Raw genomic sequence first — 23,808 nt, forward strand, 5'->3', positions numbered from 1 at the left:
GAATTTAGGGCCCACCTGAATCATCTCCTCATCTCAAGATCCTTCACTTAACTGTATCAGCAAAGACCCTTTTTCCAAGTAAGGTAACATTTTGCAGGTTCAGATAATTGCTGAATTATCTTTTCTTGGCTACCTGAAGTCACAGTCTGCCAAACAAATAAATGTGGACGTAACAATCTGCTGGAAAAGCACCATTCTGTAGCCACCAGTGAAACAATGGACTCAGGCTAAAACCACCAGGTGAAAGGCCACTGGAAGAAAGGACAGTCACACAGACTCTGTGTATCTTCCAACAGATTACTTATTCATTACAAAGGGGACAAGTACCTTTGCAGTAAAGAAACTTGATGAAATCCTTCTAAACCAAGTGATCAGGCCTTGCACTGACGTCATCTGTAGCAGTCTACTGAGAGGACCCAACCTCACCTGCATAGTTTCTCAACAGAAATGCATAGCTGAATCTACTCATAAGGAAACAAAGCCAAATTGAGGGACATTCTGCAGATCCGGATTTGCCAAGATAAGTTGACTGATTCTACTAGACCGTAACCTCGTAAGGGACAATATCAGTATCTTACTCATCTGCCGATCTCCGGCACCAAGAATGGGATACTAGTGAAATAATGTAATTTAAAGTATGTACAACAGATACTAGTGAACTGCTTAAAATACCATAAAAGATTCGTTAACAACTTGAAAATATGATCACAATATATTAAATGAGAAAAGCAGGGGCGCCTGGCTGGCTCAGTCGGAAGAGGATGCAACTCTTGATCTTAGGGTCATAAGTTCGAGCCCCATGTTGGGTGTAGAGATTATTTAACCAAATAATTATTATTTTTTTAAAGATAAATGAAAAAAAGGCAGTTCATAAAAGCATGATCATTTGTGATACGTTTTCAGGAAAAAAGTGAAAAAATTTTCTTGAAAATGTTAATAGTGGTCATCCCTGGGTGGGAGGGTTATCACTAGTTTTTTTTTTTCTTTTTGTACAATTATACATTTTACACGTTTTCTAGAGTGTGCATTGCCTTGTAATAATGATGCCCATGCATTGATGACACTGGTCTATTCTAAGAAGTAAACGATGTGGCCACTATCCCTCTCCAAACTTAATTAAAACATTCTCATACCTAAACTGTGCACTAACATTTTATAAAACATTTTTCTTAAGTATGAGTCCCCCCAACCAGACCACCTGTGTATTTTCAAAATGCAAATGCCATGGCACCACTAAGACCTAATGAATAACAATCTCCAGGGGTAGGGGTGCCTGGGTGGCTCAGTGGTTAAGCATACAACTCTTGATTTTGGCTCACGCTCTCAGGGTCATGGGATCAAGTCCTTTGTCAGGCTCCACACTCAGCGTGAAGTCTGCTTGTCCCTCTCCCTCTGCTCCTCTCCCAGCTCGCGCCCCCTCTCTCAAATAAATAAATAAATACAATCTTTAAAAAAAAAATCTCCAGGAATAATACCTGGGTAGATGTCCTTGATAAAAATTCTGGAGTTACTTGCTAGCTTTGTCACTGCTACATTAAGAACCAATGTTTTGGGTGTTATATGTAAGTGATGAATCACTAAATTCTACTCCTGAGACCAAAAAAAAAAAAGAAGTAAAAACCTCGGCTTCATTGCATAACAGGTGAGATTTTATTAGCATGTGTCTCTGAAACTGTACTTAGTATCTCTCTCTCCAACACCAACTTTGGACTTCTGGAGGCAGGGAATTTTGTTTGACTCTTCTTCCTCTTGCAATGACTGACGGATAAGTGGTGTCTCCTCAGTGTTAGTGGGATGGATGGACGCTTGTATGCAAGAATAATAAGCACCATTCACCTTACTCCTTATTTCCTCCATTGTTTTGTAGCCCAAATCCAGCTTGCTCGTCTGGAAGATACAGGCATACCTCAGAGATACTGCAGTTTGGGTCTAGAGCCCTGCAATAAAGCAAATATTACAAATAAAGTGAGTCAAATATATATTTTTTGCTTCCAACATGTAAAAGCCATGTGTACCCCATACAGTGCTCTATTAAGTAGGCAATAGCATTATGTTTAAAAAATGTACAGCCTTGATTAAAAAATACTTAACTAAAAAATGCTCACCATCATCTGAGCTTTTGGAGAGACATCATCTTTTTGCTGGTGGAGGGTCTCGCCTCAGTGTGGGTGGCTGCTGACTGATCTGGGTGGGGGGTGCTGAAGGTGGGGTGGCCGTGGCAATTTCTTAAAATAAGACAGTAAAGTCTGCCACATGGTTTGACTCCGCCACTCATGATGATTTCTCTGAATAGCATGTGATACTGTTTGACTGCATTTTCCCCCCACTAACACTTCTTTCAAAATTGGAGTCCATCCTCTCAAGCCCTGTTTCTGCTTTCTCAACTAAGTTCATGTAAATTCTAAATCGTTTGCTGTCATTTCAACAATCTTCAGGGCATCTTCACCAGGAGTAGATTCCATCTCAAAAAACTACTTTCTTTGCTCATTCTTAAGAAACAACCCCTCATCCGTTCATGTTTTATCGTGTCATCAGAACAATTCAGTCCCATCTTCCAGCTCCACTGCTAATTCCAGTTCTCTTGCTAATTTTCACATCTGCACTTACTTCTCCCACTGAAGTCCAGAACCTTCAATTTGTAAAAAAACAGAACATCTGCAAAACACAACCAAGCAAAGGACAATAAGACAAAGTGTGCCTGTAATCATGTCAGGCAGCGAGAGCTGTAACCTGACCAAAAAAGAAAACAACTTTAGAAATTGAAATAATTCTAGTAGGTGGATTTTCTGCATGGAAATGACAATGAGGCATAAAGATATGGAGTGGCTTCATGCACAAGATATTTCTAAAATGCAAACCAAACTTTCCTGTAGCTTTTTATCCATACCAGGCACTAGTCCAATAATATCAGGCTTTTGGCCATCATCTTTAATTAATTCAACTCTACATTGAATTCAATATTCTTCAATAACTCCCTTTTCCAAAAATGCATTTGAGGTATTGACGTTAACATTTTATTAATAGCTCTGCACTATTTGCACTCTGTATAACATTAATATCAAGGATCCAAAAATAAAATGAACTGGAACTCAATTTTTCCTAGGCACACTTCGACCCTATTTGCCAAATAAACATAGTCCATACATATGTGTATCTATGTGGCCACTAATTTATCCAACAACCCAGATTTTTATCAAGTGCTCCGTAGCTATCAGATACTGTGGAATTGATATATTCGGGGACCTGGGAGGTGTTTGTAAAAATGACCACAAATTCCCCTCCTACGTCCATATCCTTGCAGTGCGATATCACACTTCCCATCAAAAGGTAAAATCTATGTCCCCAGCCCTTGTGTCGGAATTGGTCCTGTGACTTGTGGGAAAAAAATGTGACGCAAGCAATGGCTTTCATTCCCGTGTAAGGGTTTCCCCTCCTGCTGGATTTGGGGCCCTCACACCACCCTGTGGATGCACCTGAGCTCGTCTGCAGGAGAAGAAACCTGGAGACACACCCAGCTCCCTGGCCAACCGCCAGACAAATCAGCAGGGCCTTCCTGCCTCTGGCCACCATCTCAGCCATCAGCGGCCTCTAGATATGCGGCGAGGCCAGAAGAGATCAGCTGAGCTGCCCAGACCAGAATCGCCTGACCACAGAATCACGAACTATACATATGGTGGTTTTAAGCCACTAAATTGGGGGTGGGGAAGCTTCATTAGCAAAAGCTAACTGACTAAAACAGGCAAGTTTTCCAGTTCAAAACACTATTGTCTAACAAATTCTTATTCAGGGACTTTCGTGGGACATTCTTATAAAGTCAAATCTGCAAAGCCTCAGTTCTCTTTGCCTTGTAGGACAGACAGGACCATTATTGGAGGTCCAGTAAGTGCGCTGAGGCTTGGGGGAAACACCAGTTTATTCAGCAAACGTTTACTGAGCGTCTATGGAGCCTATGGGAAGACAAAGACGATAAAATAACTCAGCCTCTGCTCCCAAAATTCTTACTCAAGGAAATGGAAAACTACAATAGTAATCAGAGGATTAGAATAAAATCTGATAATCTCTGTGAAGGAGTCAGGCATGCTAGAGGCGGTGGGGAGGGTGAGTAAAGAGAAGGGATCCAAGGCCTTCTGCTCCTACCACCAAAGCCAGATCTTGAGAGATAAAAGGAATCAGCCAGGAGAAGTGGGGGATGGGAGTTGACAGGGTCAAGGAGAAAGGATGGAGCCAGGATCCCATTCATTATGACTTCAAGTAATTCCCTGGAATTGGAATCCAGAGCACAAAAATGGGAAAGCAGCAGACAAGAGTGGTGCTGAAGAGGGAAAGGTGATGGCAACCCACGCAGTGAGAGGTCATGCTAAGAAATTTGAGTTTTATTTTGAAGGTAGAGGGGAGCCACTGAAAGTTTTTAAGGTGGGGAGATGACATGGTAAGTTTGCTCAACTTGCCAGGAGCGAGAACAGCAAGAGGGAAGTCAACTGGAGGCAGGGAGACCAAGGAGTAAGTTGCACTAAATGTCTTGAAATCATCTCTCTCTGGTTGGGAGGATACAGTGATCAGCATTGAATTCATGCATCAAACCAGGGTGGGGTGATTAGGGATAGGTAAGAGCAGATAACTGTCAAGGGTGGATTAGGGATTTACTAATGCAATGAGGGAACTGGTTTGAAGATAAGGGTTGGAAGCTGAGCTTTTTTTTTTTTAGGGTTTTTTATTTGCGAGAGAGAGCGCGAGCGATCTCGAGCATGTGCCTGCATGTGTGCCAGTGGGAGAGGGGCAGAGCGAGAGAACCTTAAAGCAGACTCCCTGCTGGGCATGGAGCCCCATGGGACAACCGATCCCATGACCCATGAGATCATGACCTGAGTCAAAACCAAGAGACGTTAACTGACTGAGCCACCCAGGCGCCCCAGAAGCTGAGTTTTGACATATTGAGTCTAGAGCATCCGTGGGAACCCCAAATGGAAATGTGCACCAGGAATGTGCTGCTCGGGAGCTCAGCAGAGACCTGGGGGCTGAAGGTGCAGACTTCAGGTGATGGACGTAGAAACATTCCCCAAGAACCTTTGGGGCTATGCCCTTGGGAAAGTAATTTTCCTCTCTGGTTTCCCTGTCTGTGAAATGAAGATATTAATCATTATGTGACAGGGTTGTGGTGAAAATTACACGTCATAATGTTAAACACAATGCTTGGTACATGATAGGCATTCAACACATGCTTATTGTGAATGAGAATCAAGAGGGGAATGTATTCAGTGAGGAAAGGCCCAGGAGGGGTGGGGCTCTGGGGAACTCCAGTATTTAAGAAACAGACTTAGGAGCAAAGGATACTGAAAGAAAAAAATAAGCAGAAGAAAGTAAGATAACCATTCAGAAAGCTGCTTACTAACAGAAGCCTACTATCTTCCAAAGAAGGTCATACACATTGACCAATAATTCCTCCTCTGTGTATCTATCCTAAGGAAATAATAATTTAAAAAAAAAATTAAGAACAATAAGAGGCGCCTGGGTGGCTCACTCAGTTAAACGTCTGCCTTCGAGCCAGGTCATGATCCCGGGTTCCTGGGATGGAGCCCTGCATCCGGCTCCCTGCTCGGCAGGGTGTCTGCTTCTCCCTCTCCCACTGACCTTCGCTCCTGCTCCCTCTCTCTCTCTCAAATAAATAAAAAAATCATTTAAAAAATTAAGAACAGTATTTGTATGAAATGTTTATTATGCTTTAAATAAACATAAACATGGAGAAGAGTTATAAAAACTGTGGTAAATTTACAGGACTATTTTATAACAAGGGTGGTGGGTCTGAGTTGGGACAGTGATGATGAATGAGGATGTTCAGAAACTAGAATAAAATATACCAACAATTAACAGAGATCAAGTTATATGAGAATTTCTGATTTTTGTTATTCCTTAATTCGTTACAGTGAGTATGTATTAATCATACCCCAAAACCCTTACCTAAGAAAATAACTAAATAAAAGGAATTACAGATATTTTACTGGGGGAGGAGGGGCGGGAGAATCCTCACCTTGCTTCCAATGTCACTCAAAATATGACCTCTGCCTTTCTGTGATTGTTTCTAATTATTCCGATGATTCCTCGTCATGTAACCTTCCTCCTGCCAAACTCAGCTTGTCGGATTGTTTGAGTTTTCCTACTTCCTACCCTCCTTCCCTTTCTCAGACTTTCTCGTCTGCTGGAATGCTGCCTCCCAGAGACTAATACCTGACCTCTAACTAGACAGGCCTGTCTATCAAAACATACCTATCCTACCAACCCCACCGGCCCCTCTGACCCACCTGGATCTTATCTCTAATCTCTCTTTCTAGTCAGTGACTATGGCTTTGTGCTTCCTTCAAGGCATTACTATTACATTTCATGCCCAAAATACTCACCCTAAGGTCATTCTATGGACAAACTTGGTGGGGGATGGAGGGAGATCTCCAAATACTCCAAAATCATTGCAAAACTGCGTGTGTGCGCACATACGTGCTTTTTTTTTTTTTTTTTTTGAGAGAGAGAGGGGACTCATAACTTTCATCAGATTCTCAAACTTTCCATCAGCCAAAAGACAGTAAGAAACACCATTCAATTCTCACTTGGTTCTTTTGTCCCACCGGCTGGAGGAACCTCCAGGATTTATCCAGCTTGCTGCTTCCTCGGTGCCTGGAAAAGAGCCTTGCACAAAACAGGCATTTGGTTGTTGAATTCAACTGAAAGCAGTCAACCTGGATGTTGGCATCTACCAAGTGGAAAGGGGAAAGTTTTAAAAAGAAAGGAGAAAACAAAAAACAGAAAACAAACCCTTACCTCCTCCAATGTAAAGATTCTATCACAACCCACGTAAGAGCAAAAGTGAAAGTGAAATCATCATATTTTCTTTAAAACCAAAGGCCCAGCCTGCCAGCAAGGCTAGGATTAGGGGATCAGACGAGGTCGTGCGCAGTCCTCAATCTGCCCCTGACTCACTTCTATTTTGAGTCATAATTCTCTCAAACTCACTATACCTCATTTCCTATTTATGCAACACGGGAAAATAGTTCTTGCCCCTTATCTACCCAATGAGGAGGTCGTCAGGAAAACAGATGACACACAGAATGCTTTCTGAACACTTCATTAGGCAGTCTCCACAAATCTTTTCATCAGTGAGCCTGTGGCCGCAAAGGCCCGCTCAGCTGTAGTGCTCGTTTTGATGTCCCGATGCTTTCTTTCAGGTCTAAAATATTTCCAAATGTGCCCAAGTTTAACATCGACGGTAAGAAAAACCTTGGGCTGGAATGCGCTCTGACCACACTCCAGAGCAGCATTTCTCAATTTTTAACCCATATTCCCATTTGATAAGCATTAGAAATCTCGCTCCCTCTTTAAACTTTGTATCATGAACACAAGGGTTGACTCCCCCCCCACCCCCGTTTTCAAAGTCCACACTTCTATAATAAATACGACTCGGCAATAAAAAGGAATGAACTATTGATTTGTAACAAACAGCATGGATGAATCCCAAAAGCATTACGCTGAATAAAAGAAGCTAGATCAAAAAGGGTACGTTGTGTATGATTCTATTCACATGAAAGTCTGGAAAAGCCCATGACTCTCCATGACAGATGAGCAGGGGGGTGGGGGTAGGGCAGGAGGGGCTCTAGGAAACTTTAAGGGGAAGGGGTGACAGAGATATTCCCTCTCTTGCCTGTGACGTTTTCACAACGCAGGCACACGTCAAAACGTACCACGTATCTGCATTTATTGTATCAGAAGGATACACCACGAAATTCCGATTTTGCAAACTGTATTATACCACTGAATTCTTTTCAAGGAACTTGAATCTTGTCTACCCTGTCCCCCAAAAAACTGTTCCCAAAAGTGAGCTTACTGACCATGTAGACTGTCGCTGATTCATTCTTGAACCCCCAGGACTCAGCACAGCAAGGAAGCTTTTCACACTCGGTACTCCTCACTTCCACAGAGGCCTGGTGGCTTCGGGGCCCCGTGCTCCTTCAGGTCCCTCTCGGCAAGTGACCTCCCGCTTCTCTCTCCTCCTCTTCAGGCTTCATTCCAGATGCAGCTCAGGAATCTCCAAAGCTGAGTCAATCCCCTCCTTGGGTTCCTATGCTGCTGGGTGTATCCCTGGCTGCCATTCACCACTTTGGACTGACGTTTATGTTTAGGCTTCGCAGCTCCCCCCGAAACTGTACAGTTAACGGGGTTCTCAATGACGTTTGGTACCTCGGCCACCTTTGGCAGCCTTGTGAATCCTTCTCAGAATAAGGTAAGATACGCAGGCATATGCAGTCAACGATATTATGAAATACGGGCGGCCAACTAGCAAAACCTGTATTTGATGTAAGAACACATGTGCCTTTTTACTGGGGTGTGAAATGACGATATCCAGTGGTAGGCCGAACAACAGCCGTTATTTCAAAGTAGTGACATGTAGACGCAATATTTCAAGAGAGCGGCAAACAGCTGTGATAGGAGATACAATATGAAAATACGCGTGCGCCTGGTGACAGTCACAGGTGCGGCTGATACCTCTGTGCTTCCCATCACCATTTCTCTCTAAGGGAAATGCTGCGTTGCAGTTAGAGGTTACTGAAAATGTGATCTTTTCTCCATTCAAGTTCCCAAAGCCCCTGAATTCCACCCAAGGACACGGATCCATGGACACCTGGAAAGAACGGCTCTTTAGCGAGGCTGTGGGCCATTTATCTTTGTGTTCTCAGTGCTCTTATCACACGGGGGTGGGGTAACAGCCACGAAACACTGTAATGGTCACAATGGCAATATTAAGTATGAGATCAAAAACAGAGATAAATAATTTCTCCCGCTAATACCTGTTACCATTACGACTAGTAGGCTTCCACCAAACTATATCCTGGAAAATTGTTCACCGAGTGCCAGGGAATTTCAGGTACATCCACCTGGAATCACATGGGCCTTTGGCCCCCTTCTAACATATTCCTCAGTTCTCCAAGCATTAACATTAAGCCATCTAAAGAGAATATATAAAGATCAAGGAGGTTTAGAGCAGAAAGTCAGCCCCCCCCCACCATGACCTCACTGTGTCCGTCCGCTGTGACCTTCACAGGGACGGTGTCACTCTAGATACATGAGGAATGTAAGAAATTCTCTTGGCTCAGTCTTTTTCTTCCCTTTGCAGCAGCAAATAATGCAAGATGCATTGTCCCCAACTTGCCTCTCTCTTAATATTACTAAATACTTCCTTTCTTCTCTTTTTACTGTTGCAGTTATTGCTGCGAGCGTTTCGTAAGGGTGTAAAAATAATGAAACAGGTTCAAGTGAACTGGTGAGACAATGAAGCACCCAGTGGGGAAAAACCCTGTTCACTGTGAATTTTCACATGACCCTCTCGGGTCTGATGCTGCATATTCCACCATGAATTCTGGGGCCCAGCTGGTGCACGCCGGCTTAGGCCAAACACAGAAAAGGAAAAGGCATCTCCTCGCCTCCCACCCTGTGACCCATTTCCTCCAGCGTTGAAGGAGGATAGGTTTCTTAACTTCAGCAGAGTTCACACGAATGAAGGTGAGTTAAACATTCTTACCTTAAAACCTCTTTTTTCACTCCCACCCAAGATATTTGGAAGCCACTCTTTCCCCAAATCAGTCAAATTCAAAAGAATATTGAGCAAGCCCGTCGATCCACACCCACCCCATACCCCTTCGAGGCCTAAACATCTGCAACATTACACATGAGATAAGCGGTTTAGGACACCGAGTATCTCAAGATAGGGGCTCGCGGCCTGAGCTAGGACTTGGTGAGGTCCCACAGAGCCGCCGAGTGAGGACATGCCCAGCTGGCTGCAGGAGGGAGGCACCACGCTGAGGTAAGCCAGGAGCCGTCCCCTGGCCTCCCTGGGCCTCAGGCCTCAGCCACAGAGGCCTGATGTTCACATCCAGTCTTAACTCTCTGAGTCCCCAGCTTCTTACCTTTTGTCCCCAAACATGCCCCAACTGATTGCATTTTACAGTAGCAACAACCTCCTTTACACCACTTCTCCCCAGAGTTAGCAAACCGCTGCCCCATTATCTCTGTGTTCCAACCCAAGAGCAGCCGCAGTCGTGTCCTCACTTCCTCCCTCTTGCTCTCTCCCTTCTCTAGCCTCCCTCGACTCTGTTTCCAGCCACCGGCCTCTGTGCTGCACTGCAGTTCCTTTATTCAAAAGGAGGGTGCCAAAGTCAATGACCTCATAATCGCCAGCTGGATCCAACGGATGGCTCTGAGTCCTTCACTGGCCCAATCCAGGTGATGCCTGCCACTCCTTCCACCTGGAAACAGTCCTCTCTGTTCTCCTCCTACCTCTTAGTTTTGCCTCCATTTTTCCTTAAATGTTGGTGTTCCTAATTTCTCTCCTGTAGTCCTGTTGTCTTAAGCTAACCATTCTCCTTAGCACATCTCATGGACCGGGCTGAAACTTTTTTGCTCATGAATCCCCTAAAATAAAATCTAAATACCCCTATGCAAGGTCTAATTTGACATTCAAATTTTAACCCAAGTTCAAAAGGTTGCACAGAATCCAGTTTACGGTGTTCTGTGTACGCACGGCATCTTCAGTATCAGAAATGGCGCATCATTCCTTTTCCTGTTTTAAGTCCTATTTCCATTCCATTCGCCCCACACAGATGTTTTTATTAGCTTTACTGAAGTATCAATCACATATCATATAATCCAGCCACTGAAAGTGTACAATTTAATGGTTTTTGGCATGGTCACAGAGTTGTGCAATCATCACCACAATGCATTTTAAAACATTTTCATCACCCCAAAAAGAAACCTCATACGGATTGGCAATCACTCCCCATTCCCCGCTGCCCTACCACAGCCCTAAGCAACCACTAATCGACTTTGTCTATAGGTTTGCTTGCTCTGGGCATTTCATACAAATGGAATCATACAATATGTGGTCTTTTGTGACTGGCTTCCTTCACTTAGCATAATGTTTTCAGGGTTCATTCATGTTGTAGCACGTGTCAGTACTCATTCCTTTTTATTATCCAGTAATATTCCCTCATCTGGATGTGCTACCTTCTGTTTATTCATCAGATGGTGGACATTTGGGTTGTTTCTCTTTATGGCTATGATGAACAATGCTGCTATAAACATTCACATACAAATTTGTGTTACCCACAGATTTTAAACCTGATTTTTTATGTTTCTTCTTTCTTTTCTTTTCTTTTTTTTTTTTAAAGATTCATTTATTTATTTATGGGAGAGAGAGAGAGACAGCATGCCAGTGAATGGGGGGAGGAACAGAGAGAGACAATATCAAAGCAGGCTCCGTTGTGCCGGGCTCAATCCCACGACCCATGAGATCATGACCTGAGCCAAAAGCGAGAGTCAGAAGCCCAACCGACTGAGCCACCCAGCTGCCCCTATATCTGTGTTTCAAAGTTTTTCATCAATAAACTTTTCATGTATCTCATCCACAAACTACATACATATATTAAAAATTAAATAAAAAATTTAGAAATAAAAATGAAAATAAAGTTTCTGTGACCATAATTCACCATATACACAAAAATTCTGGACTGAGTAATAATTTCCAATTATTAGTAGTACAAAACCAATCAGAGCAGCAGAAGTATATTACAAAATTTGACAATTTTTTTTTTAAGATTTTATTTATTTATTTGACACACAGAGAGAGACAGCCAGCGAGAGAGGGAACACAAGCAGGGGGAGTGGGAGAGGAAGAAGCAGGCTCATAGCAGAGGATCCTGATGTGGGGCTCGATCCCACAACACCGGGATCACGCCCTGAGCCAAAGGCAGCCGCTTAACCGCTGTGCCACCCAGGCGCCCCTACAAAGTTTGACAATTCTTACACACAAAAAGTAAAATTTTATTGGAAAGATTTCCCTTAATAGAGATGAACTGGGTTTATTTTCCAATTATTAGTTCATGGGTCTGTGGATGCCTTCTTATTACACTGAAGCAGTTTGGTATAATTACATCTTACTACCTTCCCTCTTACTGAGACAATCACTGAGAAACGCTGTAAAATACACAAGCGAAGGAATGGAAGTGTTCTACTTACAGCAGTGTTACTCAAATCTTTGACGTCCAGGCATGCCAGAGCCCCACAATTACTTTGTATTCTATCATCAAAATTATATTTAGGTCTCCCTCCAGAAGTGTTGAAAACAAACAGCTCGAACCACCTGATTTGTAAAAGGAAGTGTCGCCCCCCTCCATAGTCACTCACTTTCTTACACCTGCATCAGTGTTGAGAATGGCCCCTTTGTTTGGAGCCCAGGTTTTTACACACTCCCCAAACACCTCATAGCAAGATGCTGGAAAGGCAAGAGATGTGCCTTTTCCCTGAAAGTGGGAGGCTGACTTGTTCTCAGGGGGATCCATTTGAGAAAAGGGTGTATACATGAACGATGAACACCTGAAAATTGCTTCCCTCACCCAGATTGTGATTTCCTTTCCTTCGATGGCGTTGCTCTCAACTCCACAGCTGCAGCTCAGCCTCCCGGAGCCCTAGACCCTCAGCCTGCAGTGTGCTGCTCAGCCAGCCCTCAGGTCCCTCAGGAGTCCCATAGACAGCTCATCTCCAAGTCTGTCTTCCTCTCCGTATCCCCAGGCACCCTCACCCGCTCTGCTCCCGGCACTGCCACTAGATCAGGATACTACGATATGCTACTATGATCAAGTCGCTGCCCTTCTTGAAATCCTTCATGGGCGCCCCAGATCTACCTTGAACTTTTGCATGTCATGCCTCTCCTCCAAGAGACAAAGTGAAGCCAGATCTTCTCCAAAGAAACAGATGCAAGCTCTCAAGCCTCTGACTTTCTAACACCCAGTTAAGAAGGGCCAGGCCTCTGGGGGACAGGACAGGTTAGTAGTTAAAAGGATGGACTCTGGAATGGGACTGCCTGGGTCAAAGGCAGCTACTCCAGGGGTAACCTTGGGTGAAATCTTTGACCTCTCTGAGACAGTTTCTTCATCTTCACAGGATAATAATACTGTCTTTCTTTAAGGGTGGGTATAAAGATGAAATGATGAGATGCATGTAATGTGCTTACCGCAGTGCCTGATACATGCTAAATCAGAGGAAGGCCTCAATGAATCCCTAGCCACCATCATCACAAAATAAACCACCAAAGTCTTAATTTGAGAGTCCAAGTCCATTACAAGTTGGGGAAGCCCATTTTCCAGCCTCACCTGTAGTCTCTCCCAAACTCCTCCCCCACAAATTCCCCATGCCACACACTTGAGCTCCTCGCCTTCACTCCCAAATCAGGTTTTCACAGCCCTAGGTCTTTGCTCTCGCCCTTTCCCTCAGCTAGAATTCTTTCCTTACCATCTGCGTGGTGAATGCCACATTCCAAAGGGCCTCCCTAGTTGCCTTGTCTCAAGTCTCTATCGCTGATCCCTCCTCTTCTTCCAGAACTCTCCATGTTGGAGTGCCCCAAAGCTCAGTCCTTGGACCCCTCCTCTTCTCTATCAGCGCTCCCTTTAGGATCTCCCTAGGTCACCGGGCTTTCAATATGTATATGCTGATCATTTCCAAATATGTGTCAGTAGATCATAGCTCTCCTTCCACTTATTGACCTCCACTTGGAGATCAAGTGAACATCTCAACACGGACAAATATGAAGTCTTAGTCTTCCCCCTAAATCTGTTCCATCTGCATGTCCTTCCCCATGTCCTTCCCCATGCCATTGCTTCTACCATCAAAATATAACCAGAATCTGATCACTTCTTATCCCCTCTACCATCACGAACTCTGGTCAGAGCCATTGCCCTCTCTTGTCTGGATTACCGCAAGGGCTACTGACTGGTTTCCCTGCTTCCAACTTGCCCCTACATGTCTACTCTCAGGATGGCAATCAGAATGATCTTTTCAAAACCTGTCACATCATGTCCTCCTCTGCTCAAAACCGTATTTCTCTCATAGTAAAACTCAAAGTCCTTAAGATAATACCGAACACCGACTCCCTTACTTCTCCAACCTCACCTTAAAAAAAAAAAAAAAAAATGTATTTATTTATTTGAAAGAGAGCACCGGAGCAGGGAAAGTGGCAGAGGGAGGGAATATCCAAGCAGACTCCCTCTGGGCGCAGAGCCCCACCAGGGGTTCAGTCCCATGTCTCAGAGATCATGACCTGAGCCGAAATCAAGAGGCGGATGCTTAACGGACGGAGCCACCCAGGTGCCCCTCTGACTGCACCTTCTATTACTCCCCCCTCCTCACTCCGTTCCACCCGCCCTACTCCTTTGTATTCCTAAATCTTGCCAGCAGGCAATTTTCTGTTTGCCTTAGCTATTTTCTCTGCCCAGAAACCTCTGCCAGCAAGATCCGCACCTGGCTAACTCACTGGGCAGCTTCCAATCTATGCTCACATCTCATCTTCTCCATGAGAATTGCCCTGACCTGAGCTGAGGCTCAGACACAAGCCACCTGACCCCAGAGCCTCCCTACACCTCTACATGGTCTCCCGGGATACTCCATCTCAGAACTAGCTGTACCTGGGCCTCTGAGGAAGTGAAAATAAAAAAATTCACTTTGCGGAGTCTCTCCTCAAGTCCCATGCTGGGTCCTGTGAAGAAAAGGAGGCCTCCTGAGTTCATAGGGCCTCCTGAGTTCATAGGGCTCTGAGCCCTGTCTGCCTGACGCCTGCGCTGCACCCATTCTTCAGACCACCTGCTGAATGCTAGAGGCTCCCCGTCCTTGCCTGCCCAGCACAGGCCCTCACGCTACCTGTGGAATGTCAGCCTACTTCCAGTTCCAGAGAGCCAAACCAGAGGCAGTAAGCTTCGTTAGGGTTTTGGGTTTGTCTGTTCCTTCACCGCCAAGTGACCGCATGCTGCCTACCCATCCAAGCTGGAGACAAACACACAGACCGCAACACGTCTGCACGTACACCTGTGCGTGCTAGGGCCACACAGCTTTGAGCAGGAAGCTGTACTAAGTTCGAATCTTGCTCTGAGTCAGACTGGGCTCCGGGGGGCTATCTGCAGTCCTTCTGCCCTTTCTTCTCTTTCTCCCACAACCTCCCCCCCACCTTAATTGTTCTCTGAGAGAAAACAAGAACTCTGACCAACCAACTGATGATGTTCTTTCCATATTCAACATTCCTTGCCGGTGAGCAGTCATTTTTATGAGCTAAGAGGCACCCTCCACAGGGACAGCAGGGCATTAGAATCCTTCTCCCGGGCTCAAATTCTCCCTCGGCCACTGACTGGGAGTGCGATGGGAATGATGTAGTCTCTAAGTTTTAGTATACTCCGCTTTAAGCTGTTAAAAATAAAAGTTCGTCCTTTCTAGGTGACTCTAAGGAGGGATGGAGGGACTTAGCACAGAGGAAGGGAACGCTGAGAGGTCAGTATTTTGCTATTTCCCTGCAGGTGCTGGTTTGGGGACACTGGTCCCCACTGTTCCATCCACAAAGGGCTCAAGCTACCGCTCCCCACTGATGACTCAAAACACTCTGGGGGACAGTCGTCTTACCTGGCTCTATAGTCAATGTCCATCTGGTGAAATGACCTTAGGGTGTTTGTCAATACTAGTAAACAGAAATTTCTGACTTCCTTGTTGAAGGAATGCTTGCATTCTCTTCAGTCCCAAATACTTACTTTAAAGGGAACCACTTTTATATTATAAAAATAAAATAGCAACTCTAAATATAAATTATTCCAAGTTTTATCTTTATCTATAATCCACATTCCCAGCAAGACTTCTATAAACTTTCTGATTCTAAGGAAACTCTAGCTTCCTGCCACTTCCCCTATTAATACAGTTGCAGTAACATCTCCTCACTGTCTATTCGTAAACTACATGATCAAATAGGAAAACAGACTTCCTAAAAGTTCAACTAAAGTTAGACATCAGCTCTCGATATCCAGCTCATTACGGTTAGGTTTTTATGATGAATTCTTTAAAAGAAAGTTAATTCAAGAAGCTTAATCATGCAAAACTTCAGAATAAAGGCAATGACCTTTTTTTTTTTTTTTTCCTTTTTCTAAACATTGTAAGACAACTGCTTTATCGTGTATATTCATTTTCACTTTCTAGGAACAGGAAGAAATATTTAAAGAATTTCACCAACAAATTATCAAACAGAAAGAGGATTTACCAGACTATTAGAAATCTCTGAAAACAAGTTTAAAAGTTAATAAGTTACAACGTATTTATGCATTATCCCCTTCCCAGTCTTCGTATTCGTATTTAAATAACAACATACCAGCTAGCTGCTCACAGTTTGATTTTCTGCAGTACTTTTCCAAGGTGCAAAATGTTTGACCCTGCAAAGACGAGGTGGTGACTCAGCACATTCAAATTGCAGATCTCAGGTTTAGAGGATGGATGTGTTCCTCTCGTCTTGCAAGTACTGCAGAGAAGAAGACACCAGGATGGAATTTTCTTTTCTTTTTTTTAAGGTTTGAAAGGTAGAAGGTTCTAAACATATGCCTCTCTATCCAATGAATGAGTGAAAGAAGTAACAAATATAAAATAAAGAGAAGTAAAATTGGCAGAAAAACAGTTCTATCTGATTGCTAAAGAGATTGTTGTACTTAACACATTAGCATTTAAATTGCCCCAGTAGGACAAGGGGGAAATACCTCACTGATGCTAAGAAGGTGGGGAAGCTGGTAACGTTTGCACCTTTTTTTTTTTCTCCTATTGTTTAACCCGAGCCAGTTTTTCCACCGGCAGGATGAACAGACCACGGTGAAGGTGAAAGAGGCATTAAGAAAGCTGATAGTTCACACATTTTTTAAAATTATAAAGACGATAAAGCTGAGAAATTGAGAATTTTGAGCACTCTGCTTTTCTAGTGTCATATATTTTAGTAGTTCCCAAAACTTGCAGATTATCAAACCACAAGGGGAGGTTTTTATAAATGTAGATTTGCAGTCCCCTTCCTGCCCCTAATTATGATTCAGTAGGTGTGTGGGGTAGGGCCCAGGAATCTGTAAAAACACTCACCCAAGTGATTCCTTTGCATGGCTAGGTTTGGGCAGACAAAACAGACAAACAAGGTGCAGGGCAACAAATGGTGAATCACACCTCCCCCCCCCCCCCCCCCCCCCCCGCCCAACTGTAAATTGTATGGGCGAAAAGTCAAAGGTCACCTTAAAATTGAGGAGACTGCATCTTCGTACGCTAACGCTGTTCGCTGTTCGTAAATATTAGTAATATTCTAAATTGTCTTAACTTTTAAAATTCCCAATGAAATCCTAACTTTAAAAAGTTATTTTAGGACATGACCTTGCCTCCCAGTTCCTGTTTATAGTGATGAGCTGCACATATCTTTACGCCTGACACAAAGACTCCTTCGCCAGACCTCGTGCTTGCTGATTTCCTTCAGTTCGCTCACATAATCTTCACAGCAGCCCCGACAAGTAGCCGCTACTATCCCTAATTCACAGATGAGGACGCGGAGGCCAGGAGACCGTAAATCGTTCTCATGATAAAGCCAAGCTAGGAATGATGGCTTTTACTGGTTTGGTTTGGCTGGTTGGTTATTCGGGGGAATTTACACATGAGATTTGTATCTGTTCAACTCTTAAAGAATCTCAGGCCTGGTATAATCTTGGTACATTCAGCCAGCACTGATTGAGTTGGGCACCGTGCCAGGCGCTGGGCAGATACAAAGAGATATGAACAGCTCCCTGCCAGCAAAAGGGCCTCCCTGGCCCTCTCCCAGGGTAGAAGAGAGAAAGAAGGAATAATCTCCATGAGGGTCTTCTGGATTTTGTTCAATTATCTGTCCCATTGTCTCCAGGAGCACATGCTTTGCTGTGTGAACTGTCACATTTGCACTTTTGATTCAGAAATGTGTTCACCCCAGTTATGGGCTCAGAAGGCTCTGAGAGGTACACTGGTGGGAGGGGCTGTCTGGGGCTCTCTTTGAAAGCCTTCACAGAGGATGTGGCTTATGAGCTAAACGTTGAAGGATAAAAAAGACTTCACTAAGCGAAGGGGAGAAAGGGTGTTCTAGGCCCAGAGCAGCACTTGCAGAACCTGCCTGGTCTAGCAGGAGCCCTTGAGGCTAAGGTGCAGCTGAGGGTAGAGGCAACGGAGGGGGAGGTAAGCTCGGGAAAGACCAAGAAGGCGATTTTATGCTATGTGAGGAGTTTAGACTTTCAAACATGCAAAAAGAACCACCAGTGTTGTTGTTGTTGTTGTTTTTAATTAATTACTTTTTTTATTTGAGAGAGGGAGACAAGCAGACTCCCTGCTGAGCAAGGGAGCCCGACAATGTGGGGCTCGATCCCAGGACCCTCAGATCATGACCTGAGTCGAAACCAAGGGTGAGACACCTAACCGACTGAGCCACCCAGGGGTCCCGCACCAGTGGTTTGAATGCAGCCAAGTCGTAGGACTGATTTTATATCTTTTGTATTTTAGAAAGATAATGCTTGCCACAGGGTGGAGAAGGAGCTTCCACAGGTGGAAGGCTGTGGTAACATGCTGGAACAGATCCAGTCCAAACTAAAGCCGTGATCCTGAGGTCAAAGGAGGGACTTCACGGGAGAAAGTTCTCAGGTTCAGGCGAGAGCTTTGGAGTCAGGTGGCTGAGTACTGGCTCCAGGCCTCTGGCGGTGGCTCCTGGGCAGGTTTTGGGCTCTACTTTGGTGGGAAGAGAGGGAAGAGTACAGGAGGTCTCCAAGGTCTCTAAGTGGACGAGGGGAAGGCATACACATCATCAACCAGGCTAGGGACCCAGAAGAGGAGCTGTGCTTGAAAGAAACAGCAGTGAGTTTGGTTTTAAATATGTTGAGTCTGGGATGCATGCAGGCTTTTCTTTTATTAATAGTTAGCTGGAGAGAACAGATTTTAAAAATGGTCAGAACTAGAAGAACAGATTCATGAGTCATTTGAGGTATTCGAAGCCCTGGAAATGGAGTTTCAGGGAACACTAATTTAAAGGGCATATTGACGGGAAACCAGAGTAGCAATTATTTTGTTCAACACAGAAGCTGTGGTTCAGGGTTATCGGAAACACGGGGCCATTCAACAAATACACACTGAGAGCCAACTACAGGCCAGGCACTGCCCTGGAGCCTAAGATTTGAAAAAGCAGACCCTCCCACCGAGAGCTCGCACTGCCATCAGGGAAATAAGGCAGTCCATCCGACCTGGGAAGACCACGGAGAGAAGTAGGCAGGGTGCAGGGCAGAGGTGTGGAGTGCCTGAGGGAGGCCCATGTTAGCTCCAGGGGTCAGGAGGCTGCTTCTAATCCCTTTCTCTGCATTATCCTATGAATCCTTACAATAACCCAATGAGGTAATACGGTTATTACCCCCTTAAAAATAAGAAAAGCAAACCATAGAGACGTTAAGTAATTTGCCCACATAGCCAGTGAGCTGGTAGAAAAGCCCTTGACCCAGGCAATCTAGCTCGAGAGAGAGGCCATCTCTTACCTACGGCATGAATTGCCTCTCACTGTCTGATACATGCTTGCAGAAAATAAGAGAGAAGGAAGAAGAGATGAACAGCACAGTGGTTAAGATTGTGTCTGGAAATAGCAAGTGGTTGGTGTTTGCTATATTATTATTTAAAGCATGACAGCTTCACACAGAAGTGGTTAAATGTCGCCTCACTATTTGCTAATTCTATAAGATGGGGACTAAAAATGACCTCTACGAACCTGTTTTTTTCATCTAGAAGATAAATCTAACACACAACTCAAAGATTCTACTGAAGATAAAGGGATATAACCACATGAAAACCCGTATCACAGTCTCGAGCACACGTTCAGCAGCTGGCAGTGCTGGAGAAAGGTCCCCACTGCACAGAACACACCATCACGTCTTCATAAAAAGCTAAAGCTCAGAGTGGGCCCAGCATCAAAAGCAAGATTGCTGGGGAGGTGCCTGGCTAGCTCAGTCAGTAGAGCACGTGACTCTCAATCTTGGGGTCATGAGTTTGAGCCCCATGTTAGGTGTAAAGATGACTTTTTTAAAAAGTAAAAAAAACCTAAGACTGTTAATGACTATTAATTGTTAATAGCAATAACTAATTGTTATTCTGAGAAAAAAACCTGGGTGGGGTAAAAAAAGTCACTTTAGGAACTACAACTGGTCTTACCAATTATTAAAGAAAATTAATCTTATTTGCCGCTGTGAAAATTAGCTTGGATACATCACTGAAACTCAGTTCATTCCAAAGTGATAGGCTTCTCCTGCATTGTGCCTTTTCTCCCTCGACTTGCTTCATTCTCAAATAGAGTGTTGGCGGGTGCCTGGCTGGCTCAGCCAGTAAAGCCTGTGATGCTTGATCTCGGGGTTGTAGGTTCGAGCCCCATGTTGGGTGTAGAGATTCTTAAAAAAATAATAAAATCTTAAAATAAAATAAAATATTGCCCCTTACAAGGTAGACACAAAATGACAAATGAAAGCAAATTAGCTCTTCAGAAGAACAGATGCCAAGATCCCAAAGTGCCACATACAGTGTCATAAGAGGCACCACCACTTGCCACGGTGGACCGGAAGGGTTGTGATCAGCTGGCAGGCTCAGGGATGGTTATAAAAAGAGGATTTGATCGTGGCTTTAAAGGACAAACTACAGGGGCAGCTGGCTGGCTCAGCTGATAGAGCACGTGACTCTTGATCTCAGGGTCATGAGTTTGAGCCTCATGTTGGGGGTAGAGTTTACTAAATAAATAAATAAATAAATAAATAACAAACTACTGTTGAAGAGAGCACCAGCAAGACTCTGAGAGGCACAGCTCTGCCTGTCTGTGTCTCCTATTGCATTTACCAATCTCCTAGCCCCGACCGCCCAGCCACAAGGGCAGCCCTGCTCTTCAGGACGCCTAGGCCATCCCTGCATAGAGGCAGCTACATTTGCTCCAGCTTAGCAACGCTCCTGGGCTGTGAATGAGCTTCACATGGTGGTCTCAGGAGAAGCCTTCCCTGAGCACCTGCCCTTCCAAGGCCCCCACCTGGATATGCCCACATCCCCTGACACCACCCTCCCCATACAACACCATAGGAAGTCAAATTACCATTCCATTTTACTTTCTTTTTTTTTTTTTTTAAGATTTTGTTTATTTATTTTGGGGGGGGGGAAGCACAAATGGGAGAGGGGCGGAGGGACAGGGAGCCGCAGACCACCCCCCTACCCCAAGGGGAGCAGGGGATCCAACTCGGGGCTAGATCCCAGGACCTTGGGATCATGACCTGAGCTGAAGGCAGATGCTTAACTGACTGAGCCACCCAGATGCCCCTTTGCTTTCTTTATAGTAACTACAACTATGAAAAATTAGCTTGTTTATATTTTTACTGGTTTCTTTCTGCCACTCCCCATCCTCAGCTAAAAATGGTAAGCTCCATGCATGCCTAGATATTGTCTTTCTTGTTCACTCTTACATTCTCAGCACCTGGCAGGAAGTAAAGAACTTACTCAATATTTATTGAATCAGTAAAGTAACGCAGAAGTGTGTGATCAAGTTGCTGAGGCAAAAAATAGAAGCCGAATTTGAGAAAATCGTGAGTAGCTCACTTTGGTGCAGCCAGACACAGAGAGGAGGTTAGACAGGCAGCTTGCAGAGGACCTGGCGATGTATGGCCGGCCACAGTTTGGATCGAGTAGAGAGTGGAGAGAGCACTTGGAAAGGAGCTGTCCTTAGGGAAGGATTGTGAATATAATGAACTGAAACGAAGCTAGAAAACCCAAGGGAAAACCATTTGTTACCACTAAAATTGGCGAAAATTAAGAAGCCTGATGGGGATGTACAGAATAGAGACAATAGTTAACAATATTGTATTGCGTATTTGAAAGTTGCTTAAAAGATCCTAAGAGTTCTTATCACAAGAAAGTTGTTTTAAATAAATTTTAAAAAATAAATCTGGGGGTGCCTGGGTGGCTCAGTCGGTTGACCGTCCAGCTCTGCATCTCAGCTCAGCTCAGGTCTTAATCTTGGGGTCATGGAAAGTCTGAAAAGTGTTGTATTTGCGGAACAGTTTTCAAACAGCTGCAAATCCATTTGGTGATATCTCTTCAAAGTGAAATTGGGCATATTTAAAATGTAGCAATTCTGCATCCTGGGTCTAGCCTAAGAAACTAATACCTATATCTGACATAGGTAAAAATAATGTAAGCATTGTTTATGTTAGTGAAAATTTTAAAACAATCCATATCCACTAATGGACTGACTAATAAAATGTGGTATTATCTGTACCATAAAATACCAGGAAATTAAAAATAATGAGGACGTATGTATAATATATATATATATATATATATATATATATATATATAAACATGGTCAAAAGAATGTCCAGGAAAGTAAGCAAATCATAGAGCAATAGGTTTACATGGAACCATTTTTAGATATTTAAACTCATAAAACAATACTACCTATTAATTATTTGTATGTGTAAAATATATATAAAATATTTTTAAAGCATATATCAAACTGAACAGGGGCTCTGTGAGGTGAGGATAGAAGGAGAAAATGGAACTGGAATTAGTATTCCAGGACAACTCGACCTTATCTCCAATGTTTTATGTCATTAAAAAAAATGAAACAGGACAAAAATAATAACTGTTCATTTTGGATGATGGGAATCTAGTCCAGTTTTTACTGGGAATCAGAAGAGGGATGCTAGACACGGATGGAAAAACTGAAAGGAATTCAGGACTGTCTACATTGGTAGAGAGTCTAAAGAAGACTGAAAGGATGAGAGTTAAAAACTATACATGTTTTTTTAATGATGAGAGGCACCATTAAGAAAACAAACATTGAGGGGCACCTGGGTGGCTCAGTCGTTAAGTGTCTGCCTTCGGCTCAGAGCATGATCCCAGGGTCCTGGGATTGAGCCCCGTATCGGGCTCCCTGCTCTGCTGGGAGCCTGCTTCTTCCTCTCACACTCCCCTTGCTTGTGTTCCCTCTCTTGCTGGCTGTCTCTCTGTCTCTCTCTCTCTCTCTCTCTCTCTCTTTCTGTCAAATAAATAAAATCTAAAAACAACAACAACAACAACAAACATTGAGTTCCATCTCTGAAAGGTTTGCTATGTTAATGAGGCATCTAAGTATCTAAGTGGTGTCCAACAAGAAGACAGAATTCAAAAAGCCCAAGTTGGTGCTGAACAGCTGTCCTGGGAAAGCGAGGAATAAGATGGGTGCTTCAATCAATTTCCTTCAAAACAAACAACTTTTTTAAGGTCTCTAGAGAATTCACTCTGGACGTTTGTTTACAACATGTATAGAAACCCATGCACAGTGCCCCGTACTTGAATATTAGTCTCCCTCTTTGAAAGTCAGGTTACTAAATTTAAATATACATTTCTAGAAAGCCTGGGGGTCTGATCTCTGATAACTATTAACACCTCCAGTAAAGCAACTTGTTAACAGTTCCCTCTCAATAAGCAACATAGATGAACAGAGCCAAAAAGGACCCAAATTTGCAATGCTCAAATAAAAGATTTCAAACATAAAACTCTATTTTGACATCAAACTCTCTACTCTTGCATAAAGATTATCAACTCCGAATTATCAAAAGAATGCACTTACCTTTGTAGGGGCGCCTGGCTGGCTCAGTCAGTGGACCTTGCAGCTCTTGATCTCAGGGTTGTGAGTTCAAGCCCCACCTTGGTATAGAGATTATTTAAAAATAATATCTTAAAGGGGCGCCTGGGTGGCTCAGGTGGTTAAGCGGCTGCCTTCAGCTCAGGTCATGATCTCCAGGTCCTGGGATCAAGCCCCACGTCATCAGGCTCCCTACTCAGCAGGGAGTCTGCGTCTCCCTCTCCTGCTGCCCCTCCCCCTGCTCTTACTCTCCCTCCCTCCCTCTCTCTCAAATAAATAAAATCTTTCAAAAAAAAGAATGC

The 23,808-nt window shown here is 43.9% G+C and overlaps 1 long non-coding RNA gene across 2 annotated transcripts; it reads right to left on the minus strand.

Moving 5' to 3' along the window:
- Nucleotides 1–1,636: 1,636 nt before the first annotated feature.
- On the minus strand, nucleotides 1,637–23,553 carry LOC105235523. Of its 2 annotated transcripts, XR_004627331.1 has the most exons (6): nucleotides 23,492–23,553; nucleotides 16,208–16,354; nucleotides 7,872–8,326; nucleotides 6,597–6,739; nucleotides 2,106–2,655; nucleotides 1,637–1,937 (listed from the first exon to the last, which is right to left on the minus strand). It is a non-coding gene; the product is annotated as an uncharacterized LOC105235523 (long non-coding RNA). The 2 variants fall into 2 exon arrangements; XR_002141774.2 differs by lacking the exons at nucleotides 16,208–16,354; nucleotides 23,492–23,553 and having other exon boundaries at nucleotides 7,872–9,350.
- Between the last annotated feature and the right edge of the window lie 255 nt (nucleotides 23,554–23,808).

Source organism: Ailuropoda melanoleuca, chromosome 8 (genome assembly GCF_002007445.2).
Source record: "Ailuropoda melanoleuca isolate Jingjing chromosome 8, ASM200744v2, whole genome shotgun sequence".
Classification (NCBI taxonomy): domain Eukaryota; kingdom Metazoa; phylum Chordata; class Mammalia; order Carnivora; family Ursidae; genus Ailuropoda; species Ailuropoda melanoleuca.